The sequence below is a fragment of the Schistocerca americana genome, chromosome 1 (genome assembly GCF_021461395.2).
Source record: "Schistocerca americana isolate TAMUIC-IGC-003095 chromosome 1, iqSchAmer2.1, whole genome shotgun sequence".
In the NCBI taxonomy this organism is placed as follows: domain Eukaryota; kingdom Metazoa; phylum Arthropoda; class Insecta; order Orthoptera; family Acrididae; genus Schistocerca; species Schistocerca americana.
In genome coordinates, this window is record NC_060119.1 from 543,989,454 (window position 1) to 544,003,530 (window position 14,077).

Here is a 14,077-nt window from a genome sequence, read left to right on the forward strand (position 1 = left end):
GCTTTATTTTTTTATATTAATATAGGCGGTAAAGAAGTTGAATAATTAGGGAGTTCATTCAGAATGTTTTGAAAAATATGAAGATACTGATCCCACGTTCTGTGATTCTGATGACAATAAAGACGACAAAATTTATTGATTTCCTTCATCCATCTCTCTGAAGCGTTAGATTGAGGGTGAAAAAGTGAAATGAAAATTGGTTTAATCTTACGATGCCGTAGAGTACGAAGCCAAATTTTAGAGCGAAACTGTGATCCATTATCTGATATAACCTTATCAACACGACCCACATCTTTAAGAAAATGTTTGATGAAAGCATTAGATACTGAACGAGCTGTTGCTTTGCGTAACGGTGTAAAACACACATATTTTGATGTCAATTCCACTGCTACGAAAATATACGCAAAACCATCAGTAGGACGAACCACTGGACCGAACAAATCGACTGCAGCTATGTCCTTTAATTTCGCTGGAATGATAGGAAACAACGGTGCTCTGTGATAAATAGTTGGCGGCTTAGCCTTTTGGCATAATTTGCATTTGGCAAGAACAAATCGAATACGTTTTTCCATATTACTGAAGTAGCAATTTTCTCGTAATTTGTGAAAGCATTTTCTGGGACCAAAGTGTGCATAACTGAAATGTGTGTACCAAATCAATTTATTAACCCACTCATCAGGAATGCAAACTAACCAAACAGAGTTGTCGACCGATTTTCGTTTAAAAAGAATATCATTGCGCACTAAATAATACTGTCTGATCGCTACGTTTTCCTTTCTCCTCTACTTCTCCTTAATGTCCTTCCAGATTGGATCCTCACTTTGCTCCTTAGCGATGCCCTGGAGCGAAGACGAAATAAAATTCTCAAACGCAACACCTTGAATATACATCAAACAATAATTGTTTTCTTTGCAGTCCTCCTCAGCACTTTGTTTCAAACCCATAGGTGCACGTGATAAAGCATCAGCAATAATATTTGAAGAACCCTGTATGTAAACAATACTAAAATAAAATTCCTGTAGATACAGCGCTCATCGTGACAATCTGCCATGAGTTAATTTTGTTGACATAAGAAATTCCAGAGCTCGATGATCGGTGTAAACCTTAGTATGTCTGCCAAACAAAAATGTGTGAAATTTTGTGAAAGCCCAAACAACAGCCAAGGCTTCAAGTTCCGTAATGGAATAATTCTTTTCTGATTTAGAGAGAACACGACTTCCAAATGCAATAGTCTTCTGTACTACAACGCCGTTTTCTTCTATCTCTTGAAATAAATGTGCCCCTAGGCCTTTGTATGATGAGTCCGTCGCCAAACAAAAATCTTTAGATAAATCCGGATGTGAAAGAAGTGGAGCAGCAACTAAAGCATCACGAAGTTGTTCAAATTCTGACTGAGCTTCCTCATCCCAACACCAATTAGAATTCTTTCCAGATAGTTCACATAAACGAGGTGTGGCCAAATTGTCCAATCTAACAAAGCGTCTAAGAAAATTACAGACACCAAGGAAACTACGAACATCACGTTTTGTGGTAGGAACAGCATAATTACGAATAGCGTCTAATTTCTCTGGATCAGGAAGAATACCTTATGTAGAAATAATGTGACCGAGAAATTTCGTCTGAGAACGACCAAATTCAGATTTTTCCAAGTTCACTGTAATGCCAACTCTTGCAAAAATACGTAATAATGAATCCAAAATTTTGTTATGCTCGCTCCAAGAATGTTTAGCAATAAGAATATCGTCAACATATGAAGTAATATTGTCACGAAGATAAACAGGTAAAATTTCGTTTAAACTACGAATGAATGCTGCTGAAGATACAGCAAGTCCAAACGGTAATTTCCGAAACTGGTAACAGTTACCAAAGGCTAAAAAGGCAGTGTATTTTCTACAATCAGGGTGGAGTTCTATTTGCCAAAAACTTGCGCGCATATCAATCGTGGATAAAACTTTAATCCCATGGAAATGTTGAAGAAGTTCATCTAAATTTTGTGGACGGTCAGTTTCAGGAATGATGATATTATTTATCTGTCTGGAATCCAGAACCAAACGAATTGACCCATCCTTTTTAAGAACGACATGTAATGGGCTGGTATAAGGACTGACTGCTGGCTCAATAATGCCTTGGTCTAACATATATTGATGTTCACTCTTAACCCCGTCTCTGTAAGCCAAAGGATAGCGTACGTTTCCCCCCGAAATGGTGTGTGTTCTTTTACTTTAAATAAATATTGTAAGCCTTGTATAGTTCCTGTGTGATGAGTAAATACTGTAGCATGTGAAGTCAAAATTTGGTGCAGTTCTTCTCTTGCAATGTCATCTGGCACTTCAGCTTTATTAACCTTTTCATTAATTAATTCTTCGCCATTAATTATATCATCCATCGCGTCTCTGTATCTATTGTCGTTGTCATGAATGAACACATTGTCGTCATAATGCTCAACGAAAACATCAGAAGTAAGAAACCTTAAACATTTTGTATCTAATTCAGATCTTGCTAAACACTCGAAAAATTTCAAACATTTCGGCATTCCGGCAACAGTCAAATTCACACTTCCTTCTTTAAAGTTCAAAATTGCCTTATGTGTGTTAAGAAACTCCATACCTAATATAATTTGTGTACTGAGTAATGGAACAATAATAAAATTAGCAGAAAATTCGTAATCTTGACAAATGAAATTTAAGTTGGTTTGTTGTTTAACTTCCACACTTTTCCAGAAATAGCGCCTCGAATTGTAGTTTTAGAAACAGGTAACACAGGACAAGCAATAGTTCTTACACATATACGGAAAACTGATTCACTAATGACATTCAATGGGCTCCCAGAATCTAAAACTGCAGTAAACTTATTCTTACCCACACATACTTCAATAACAGGATGTAAAAATGCGCCTACATTATTTTCCTCTTCGTCTAGCAAAATGTCTCTCATGTCTTCCAGACGTATGTAGTGTAAAGTCGTAGTGTCTTTACTTTCTGAACCGTCTATATTGCTGCCAGAAGCCGAAGCTACAACTCATTGTCGATTGCTTGCATCACGTCTTTGATTATTCGCGTCATTTCGCGGATCAATTTCTACGATTTGCACTTGTCTCTCTGAAGTTCTGTCACGTGGAGGATGCCAATTAGGTCCTTCCTGTCTGTTAGATGCAAATTCTTGGTTGTGTCTGTTATTAAAATTTCTATTTTCCTGTCTGTCTGCATGACTACTTCTTGTATAATTTCGACTGTCACTTCTGAAATTATTGTTGTATCTACTACCCTGGTTATTTCTGTAGTAAGAATTTCTATTACTGTATGAATAATTTCTGTCTTGATGATACCGATTACTGTTTCCGTATGATTGATCATTCCGGTAGGAATTACCGTTATTATAATTGTCTGTGTAATTTCTGTTAGAACGTCTGTTATTGTCATAAGGCTGGTATCTATTGTCCTGTCTGTTTCGTCTGTCATTCTCAAAATTACCGCTATAACGTCCGTTCCGATCACTATCCCTTTTCTCTGAAAATCTATTGTAATTACTGTTACTGAAAAAATTACAAGAAGTCCAGTCGTCGTTGTCATACTCAAGTTCTTGTAGCAAAGTCTTAAAAGTCTCAATGTCGTCTTTACATCTTCCGGCTAAAGCAATTTGTCTTATTGATTGTGGCAGCTTAGTTAAACAAATGCGAATTAATTCAGTCGGGCTATAAGGGTTGGACAGGAACTGGTTCTTTCTAATCATGTCTTCAAAGTATTCTGCCGGCGTGCGGAACTCAGACTGTTTAAAATTACGCTGCATAATAAGACTATGTTTGACTCTGTCTTGCGTGTTTTCGGACCAATATGCCGATAGAAATGCATGATAAAAATCATTTAAATTATTACAATCTGTAATAAGTGCACGCATGCGCGTCGCCGGTTCGTTTTCTAAATATCCACACATAAATTCCAGTTTGTGACTTAGTGGCCAATTTGGTGGAAGTGCGTACATAAATTGATCTAACCATGAACATGGATGTATGTCGTTCTTAGAATTGCGAAAGATCTTAAACTTCCGAACAGTTAAGAAGTGTTTATAGTCAAAGTTTTCTCCTCGTGGCGACAAAGACCTACCGCGTCTGTCCCAGTCCCAATGTCGATTATTGTCAAGTTCACGCGCCTGGCGCTCTCTTGTTGCATCCCGTAAATGAAACAAATTATTTTCTTCAAAGCCCTCTGCTATCTGTGATTCTAAATTGCTTCTGCTGTCTTTTCCTACGATTTCGCCTTCAATTTGTTTGACTTGCTTTTGTAATGCCTCAAATTCTCTTTTAACGCGTTCATTAAATTTTCCCTGATTTTCAACACTCTTATTTATGTTGTGGTACTCTTCGGTTTGTGCAAATGGTAATGGAGCTGTATCATCTGAATCTCTGTCCCCATGTAAACTAAGATTTGTCAATTTATCTGAAATCTCCTCCACTCTTTCCGATAAATCACCTATTTGTTCTTTCTGTTTATTTACGTCTTCTGTAAGTGTCGCGACTCGGGTATCAGTATTGACACATTTATTAGTTAACTGTTCATACTGTTGTGTTAGGTTATTTATTTTATCATTTGGTACGGATTCCTCGATTCTTTCAAATATTTCTTCCTTATCGTGTGCACGTTGTAAATTTAACTCTGAAAATTTTTGTACTATCACGCGATCTCTTTCTTCCTGTTCTCTACCCTGTTCCTTTTGTCTGCTTTATATTGAAATTAATCTATTATTGTGAGCATTCAAAATCGGTTGTATTCTTCTCTAATTTCTTTCTTTAATTCATCTATCATGTTTCTGAAACATGTCCCTATTCGCGAGTCTAACCGTGTTTCCATTGTTTCCATCTCTGTTTTAATTGTTCCTATCTCTGTTTTAATTGTTCCTATATCAGTTTTAATTTCAGATCGTAACTGTGATTCCACTGTTTTTAATTCAGATCCCAAATTAAATATTGCACTCATCAACTGCTCCATATTAACTGGTTCGAAATTCCTTTCACCCCTAACATTTCCCGCAAAACCAACTTCTTCCGTCAAAGCTATTCCAGAACCTTCTGTCGTTAATCTCGTATTCCGAAAATTTTTTGATTGTGAAAAATTTTGAACTGGTTCCGGCCTATTTTCCAGACTTATTAAATTGTTTTCAACTTCATTATTCATCATACTGTTGTCCTGTGTTGGCGAGTTCGCCATGTCAACAATTTCGTCATTCTGACTATCCATCATTTTTGCCTTTTTCATCGATTGCGTAATCATTTACAAAATATACAAAACTCGTCACTATATGAAAATTACACACAATGACACTTTATCATCAACAATATCATTTACACGAAATGCTTCCCTCAAACACGATTAACGAACAATTGAAATCTTCATAATTGCACAAAATTGTCAAACCCGTATACAAGACAACAAAAATTAAATTCTGCAAAAAATACCATTAGAAGAATGACAATTACCAAATCTATACATGCAATATAGACTACAATTACTAAACTACAAATTACTACAACAATACTACTGTCTGCTATTTTTACAATCAGAAGAATTCCAAGGGACGATCCGAAGCAGCGGTCGCCACGTGCATGGGGGCTTAATTATAAATTTAATGCAAACATTTTTAATTTTTTAGTAGCTAACTGTCCGGTTACGCAGTCTCGTAACCGGTTGGCCCTGACTAGTTTTAGTACGCAATCTGACTGCATAGAATAACAACAAACAATGAAAGAAAATTTCCGTTAACACAATTAATTAATTAAGTCCCCAGCAACTATAAAACGTACGAAACCAAAGCACAAGTGTAACTGTTCTGTGTGTGGAAGTGTGATTCAACGTACACATCTGACACGGTTCTTCTTCAATAAGACAAGAAATTTTAAATACCATTTATACTGAAGTAATTAAAAAAAATAGAAATACTATAATTGCGCAAGAAAACCAGAATTACACTCTAATACAAGAACACGAGCCAGATGCTTTGTTGACTGAACCTGTGACGAGGCATTGTTTAAGACATAATGAAAAAAAAGGAATTTTTTTTACCTTCATATATATTGACGAATAGCACTCTGATCATTAAAATATCTCCATTCGAACAACATCTGCTGTCTAGCCCATCAAACAACTGCATACAACATGGCCACAAATAGCACAGCTATCAATATCCTCTCAGCAAGATCTGCACAAGCACTCACTACGACGACATCTCAACAATGACTTGACTTCTACTACTTCTCAACAAGCACTGACTACTGCCACATCTCGACAAGCACTGCCAGTGGAGGCGGCGGAATAAAACTCTTTGGCGCAATCTCTGGCGCTGTGGCTCAGTGTAGCCACCTTTCAATATGTTTTCACGTTTAGAGGCAGTTACTTGCGTGTATTGTTGGCATTAAAGTGGACCGATTGTAGTGACGTTTGAGTGACGGCTCTATACACAAACCGCAAATGTACCCTGAGATGACAAAAGTCGTGGGATACCTCCTAATATTTCGTAGGATCTCCTTTTGCCCGACGTAGTGCAGCAACTCAACGTGGCACGGACTCAAAAAGTCGTTGGAAGTCCCTTGCAGAAATATTGAGTCATGCTACATCTATAGCCTTCCACAGCCGCAAAGTGTAGCGGTGCAGGATCTTGTGCACGAGCTAACCTCTCGATTATATCCCATAACTGTTCGATGGGATTCATGTCGGGCGATGTGCATAGCAAAATCATACGTTCAAATTGTCCAGAATATTTTTCAAACCAAACACGAACAGTTGTGGTCGGGTGACATGATATTGTTGTTTGGGAACATGAAGTCCATGAATGGTTGCAAACGGTCTATAAGTAAGCCTACATAACATTTCCATTCAATGATCGGTGCAGTAGGACCAGAGGACCCACTCCAGTCCATGTGAACACAGCCCACACCATTATGGAACCACCAGCATGCACAGTGCATTGTTGACAATTTGGGTCCATGGCTTCGTGGGCTCTGCACTACACTCGAATCGTATTATCAGCTCTTACCAACTGAAATTGGGACTCATATGACCAGGTCACGGTTTTCGAGTCGTCTAGGATCTAACAGATATGATCATGAGCCAGGAAGAGGCACTGAAGGCTGTATCGTGCTGTTAGCAAAGGTACTGGCGTCGGTCGCCTACTGCCATGGCCCATTAACGCCAGATTTCACCACTCTATCCTAATGGATATGTTCGTCGTACGTCCCACATTGATGTATGTGGTTATTTCACGCAGTTTAGCATGTCTCTTATCACTGACAACTCTGCGCAAACGCCGCTGCTCGGTCGTTCAGTGAATGACGTCAGCCACCGCGTTGTCCGTAGTGGTATTTTCGGCACACTCTTGACACTGCGGATCTCTAAATATTGAATTCCCTAGCGATTTCCGAAATGGAATATCCCATGCGCCTAACTCCAACTACCATTCCGTGTTCAAAGTCTGTTAATTGCTGTCGTGCGCTCATAATGACGTCGGAAACCATTTCACGTGAATTACCGGGGTACAAATGGCAGCCCTGCCAATGCTTTGCGCTTTTATACCTTCTGTACGCGATACAACCGTCATCTGTATATACATGCACGTCGCTGTCTCATGACTTTCGCCTCCTCGGTGTATTTTGCGCTCCGAGATTCGGCACCCAGTCAGATGGTACAAACAAAGGTGAGCATCATCAGTACTCTCAACGGCTTTGCTGCAAACATTCCTGTAGAAACGAAGGGGGAAGTTTCGAAGTGGCATGGTATTCATTAGAAAGGTGTATGACTTTGATCACTATTAAGAGTGACAAGACGTAACAGTCACGATTGATGCTTTCCCTCATTTAATGCCGTTTTAGTTTAAGAGGATATCTGAAGCTTTTAAAAATTAAATATTATCAGCAGCATACTTTCGAGTCACAATATGATGTTCAACCAGTCACGTTTAATAATTACCTCCTTACTGTTGCGTCTAAACGGTCTGTAACGAGCAGAGGCATAAATCTTAGGAAAGGTCTAAGAATCGGGTTTAATTTAGAGACGGGACTCAGATAGAACATCAGTACAAACAGTACTAAAGTGATTTACAACTGAATCAAGAACCTTCGAGCTTCTTGTTGCATACAATACGGAGGAGAGAAAACCCATGAATTTTTATGAGTACCGAACTGTTGCGTTCGCCTGTGGGACGAGCAGCGCATATTTCTAGCAGAGTAACAGGATCGTCATTATTTTAGACATTTTATTTATTCACTCATAATTACAAAAGTACAATACGTATTTTTAAGGAGAAGAACAAAAAGAATAGTTTTATAGTTCTGCACTACGGGGCGAGTTTTGTCTAGTTATTTGACGATATTAGAGGTATCGTATTAATCAAATCTTTTAGGTCTCTGTAAAGTCTACCAATAAACATTCCGTTGATTGTACACATCTACAGACACATAGAGGATCATCATGCACTAATCTACTCCTGTTCTGTCCTTACTTGCTTCAAAGTCGCCCATAGATTCCTAGCGGGATTGAATTCCTCTGTCTTGTTTACTGGATCGGTCTCACCGCTATGATTTCTCGTTCAAGGTGTGACCCCAGTGCGTCATCTACATGGTGTGACGGAAAACGGTGTGATTTGTATATAGCGAGAGGAGGAGGATTGTATTGTAAAACTTTTTAATCATAACAACAAAATGCATGCATATTGCCATTTCTCGCACTGTTCGTGCTTTGAGAATGATGTGGCCACCATTGTTACGTTAACAGTCAGACAATATGCGATGTAAGTCATTTATGGTACGATGAAGAACCTATATAGGAATGTTTCTGATTCGTCCGCCAATGGTGTCTTTCAGTTCCGCAATTACTATGTGTAGATGTCTAGAATACACCTTGTGTTTAAGGAACCTCCAAAGGAATAATCACAGAGAGGTATGTCGGGAGATGTGGGAGGCCACAAAATATTTCTTTCCTCGAAATGATGTGGTTACCAAACACACTGCGCGCTGCTGCTGTTGAAATTTGAGCCCAGTGAGACGTAGCTGAAACCAGTACTCATTTGCAGGGAACTGGCCAAGTTCAACTGCGAGGAATATGTCAACCATGGCAGCATACCGCTGAGTGGTGACTGTGGTCGTTCGTCCATATTCATACCCAAAACAGAAAGGCCCGATTATGCCCATTGAAGAGACAGCGCACCACACTGTGGCTTTCTGGCTGTGTAAGGGCATTGATGGAGTTTGTGAGGACTATCCTAGCACCAGTAAGGGCAGTTTTGTTTGTTGACATAACCACTGAGATGAAAATGCGCCTCGTCACTCACCCACTGAAAATTTAAGAAACTTCCATTGTCGCTCATTGTAGTCTACAATTCAACAAACAGTCATTCGCCTCTCATACTCACTTTCATTTCACTGTTGCACAACCTGTGTCGTGCATTTTATTTACCAAAGAAAAGTCGCTAAACAATCATATGTTTTCAGAAGTTATTTTATTTAGACGATCAGTTTTGGCATCTCATTAATGCCATCTTCAGGCCCCTGTGGAGTGCTTGATTTTGGAGTGTTTACTTGGAAGACTTTTTGTCAAGTCTTCAACAGTGGTGCAGAACTTCAACACCCCAAAAGCGAATTCACGGAATCCAGATATTGATGGCTTCAGATACGCAAGTATCGATACATCTGATTGTCCCTGGAGTGCACAGGGGCCCGAAGATGGCTTTAATAAGATACCGAAACTGATCATCTAAAGAAAATAACGTCTGAAAACATACGGGTGTTTGTTGATTTTTCTTTGGTAAATATTTGACCAGCCGCTGTCCCGTAACCACGATGGATCAACAGAGATTGTTGCATTGCACGGTTGCAACTTTAAATGATTCTGTAAAAAATTGTGCACACTGGACATTCCCACTACTGCCGCAGTCTGCCTGACAGTACGCTTTGGGCTGTTGGTTGCAACATTTTGCGCCTCCCTCCGTTCGCTCCTGTAAGCGAAAACTTCTGGGCCTTCTTGGCGAGTTCAGCTTAAGTGGACTTCTTGTCGCATTACAGTTGTTTTACATTATCAACCGTCTTTGGTTGAAATAACGACGGTATTCCTGTCTAGCAGCAGCGACACTCGTACTGTTTTTGTAAGAGGCTTTCACAGTGTAGCAGGTTCAGGCTAGTTCCAGCACTCCATCTCAGCAAATGGCGTACCTACATGACGGACATTCAGTGTTCCCAATGATACCATTCCACTTTAAGAGACAAGTTAAAACAGCCTGTTTTTCTGCCACATCCTGTATTTCGTTCTTGGGTCAAAGAATTGTAGCCTTTCATTTGCATGCCATAGTGCAACTCAGTCTTGATATTTGGAGAGACTGGAATTATTCTTGACCTCCTTTTACTACTGAGAGGTATGTATGGCTCATCTAGTTTCAGGAGTTTCGATAACAAGTAGGACCAGAAGCCACATATCTGATTTCCGTTCATACAGATTTCCATGGGAAATAGGTATGAATATGTTTCAAGGTTGATGGCAGACACATCTCTCAGCAAATAAATTTATAGAAAACTGGGAACACTTCGATATTACACTCGCTTATGACGGCATTCCTAACCACTTCTAAATCAATGTCTCTTCCTCTACAGCAGCCGTATTCAAAGTGGTGGGCGCAGAGAGTAATGAAGGGGGGGCACCTGCTTTCATTGAAATATTTGTATTTCACACTATGTTAGGAAAAGACTTCCGCTGAACAAAAATGACCAGCTTCAGACTCTCGTTTTCATGAACTAAGTTAATTTACTGTGTTATTTCACAATAACTAACCAGGAAATCCTGTCGGCAGGACTGCTGAGAAAGTCGTGAGTAATATTGCATCATATAGCCTCTGTCAGCTATCAACCGTAGGATTAGGAAATTATCGAACATTTAATAACCACTAATGACAATAAGTCACTTGATAATGTGATCGCCACGTCCTTGCAACACTGACTACAAAAATAGATTGCTAATTACAGCCATTGTGACTGTCTGCGTGATTTCTGCCAGGCTTCCAAAGACGGATCAGAGGTAATGAGTTAGCTAGAAATTGACTTCTAGGGTGTGTTCAGTGGAAGTAGCTAACATGATATAAAGTGATACGAGTTCCGCTGTTCGCATGGATAAGTGGCTGATTCGCAGTAGTAATAAGAGATACCATGGAAGTGTCCCCTTCCTTTGAACGTATGCAGTCGTAATGAAGAAAAAGATTAGAATTTAATTAAAGTACATGCTTATTTCGCATCTTACTCTGTTCTTATCGTAACGTTGGTTTTAAATGCAAACGCAGTGTGCCCAGATATCAAGTCAATTATCTGACATAAGGATCTACGGGCATTCTTTTGAATAATGCGGAAAAACCACAATGTGTTCTCTGAAGCTTATAAAACACTAAAGACACACTTGCAGACAAAAAATCCGGACCATGTAAGTGAACCATCGAATTTTTAAGCGTCATGAGCAACTACTGGAAGGAAATATCAAATTTCCCAAAGACAGCCCTAAGAGCATTACTAGAGGTATTCTGCTTAATTGCAAAATCCAAAATCATCACACATGATTGGCGAGAAATTGTTTCTTTCCGCAGCCATCAAAACTTGCGAGATCATGAGTGGAGAAAGGTTTGGCGAAAATCTACAGTCGCTACCACTTTCAAGTGATACCGTTGTGCATCATATTGGAGCAATATTCATTAACTGACGTGAAAAATCAATTGCTACCACATATTCATATAGCCCAAAATTCTCCCTGCTACTTGATGACAGAATTGATATCGGAAATCTTCCCCCACTTCTTCTTTTTGTGCGCTTCTGTTGTGAAATAGAAATGTACAAGGAATTTCTTTTTTGTTAAGCTCAGAAATATTTTCTGTCTAGTGAATTCCTCTTCTGTGTACAACAACGAGTCATGGGCAAATTGTGTTGGTATATGTACCGACGGGCTGGTAGTATTTACTGGAACTAAAAAGGGGTTTCACTGCAAGAGTATGTGTTATTTTTGCTTCTATGAAATTCACACATTGGATGATGCGCAGGGAGATTCTGGATTCTAAAATAGTGCAACGGAAGTCAAAGTATTGAATGGTGAAGTCATTGCCATAAATTCTGTGAAAGAACGGCTTTAACAATAGTATATTTTCCATTCTTTGCGAGAGGGTGGGTTCTACTCATGATTCACTTTCACTGTACACTGTTTGTCTCGTGGTAAAATTCTTCGTCATTAATTCCCGCTATATCTAACTTTAACCTATCCATTTCCCTTTTTAAATTTTCTAACCTACCTGCTCGATTAAGGGGTCTGACATTCCACGCTTCGATCCGTAGAACGCCAGTTTTCTTTCTCCTGATAACGACATCCTCCTGAGTAGTCCCCGCCCGGAGATCCGAATGGAGGACTATTTTACCTCCGGAATATTTTACCCAAGAGGACGCCATCATCATTTAACCATACAGTAAAGCTTCATGCCCTCGGGAAAAATTACGGCTGTAGTTTCCCTTGCTTTCAGCCGTTCGCAGTACCAGGACAGCAAGACCGTTTTGGTTAGTGTTACAAGCTCAGATCAGTCAGTCATGCGGACTGTTGCCCCTACCACTACTGAAAAGGCTGCTGCCCCTCTTCAGGAACCAGACGTTTGTGTGGCCTCTCAGCAGGTACCCCTCCGTCGTGGTTGCACCTACTGTACAGCTATCTGCTATCTGTATTGCAGAGGCACGCAAGCCTCCCCACCAACAGCAAGGTCCATGGTCCATGGGAAAGTAAAAAGTGTTTTGAGAAAGACGTATCTATTAATATACAAGGAAAAGTGTGCATTTGTATTTTTTTTCTTTGTTTGTAATTCATACAAATCTACAGTTTTATTCCGATAATGATTAAATGAAGCACACTTTACCTTCTAGACATGAGGAAGATCACTATCTATAAAAGATTTCGTAATCTGACGGAACACATTTGTACAGTATGTAACATGTGTATAGGAAAGGCTGTCACCAAAAGTCTCTAAACGTTCTTGGCCGATTTACTTCAAAGTCTTCACGATCCCCTAATGGACATATGGGCAAACATAGGCTATATACTGTTTCAGTATACACAATATATAACTATGTGTAAATACATATATAAAGTTCATAATGGAGAAAAGCTGTTATCAAACATCTCGAAAAATACTCGACCAATTTACTTCAAATTTATATATATAGGTGAAACAGTGTAGAAAATTAATGAAAAATCAAATGTCTAGCAAACAAAATATATCATGGTAAGACGTCTTGACAACGCCGGGCACTACAGCTAGTTCCATCTAATAAAGATATATCTCTCGTATGGTAATGAGCTATTGTAATTTAATTACAAAAGATAATTCTTATTTATCTACCTCTAATCTTGTCTTAATCAAACTTGTCCTTGGATGAAATGGTATTGAAAACGAGGAAGAGCTTTTCCGACGCTTGGAGACTGATGAAAGTTTCTTGATGCTAAATTATCATTGACTGAACACCGCCAAGGGAGAGCAGAAACAATTGTTTCTGTGATGTTTGCAAGTGCACAGAAAGCACTGCACAAATTATATAAAACTTGCTTTCAAATCGATGTACCCAAAATCATTTTTGATTGATTTTAAGGAAGATGAGCATTACTATGTCGATATTTAACGTTTATTTAACTATTTAAATCACTCATCAGAGGCTAGTAGCCAGTTTGCAGCTGGATAGACACGGAAATTTCCATAGAAACCTTATAGTTGAGTCATTCTAGAAAATGAAATTTTGTAGTAAGGTCAGTTTTAGTAGTTCCAAGATACAGAAGGCTATGGGTTATAAACTTTGAAAAAAAAATTCTCCTGTGTAAGGGGAACCATAGTGGACATTAGTTATAAATATCGAGAGAAGTGAGTGCATCCAGTGGGTTAGTTAAGAGTACAAGGGCGAATCCAGCGAAGTGCAGCGGGAGCGATGGGAGACGACTGTAACATTTCACCCCCCACCCCCTCCGCTTTCTCATCACTTACTAAGAAGAAATACTAATAAACTGAACATACATACTGCTTCGCCAGACAGAGAACCATA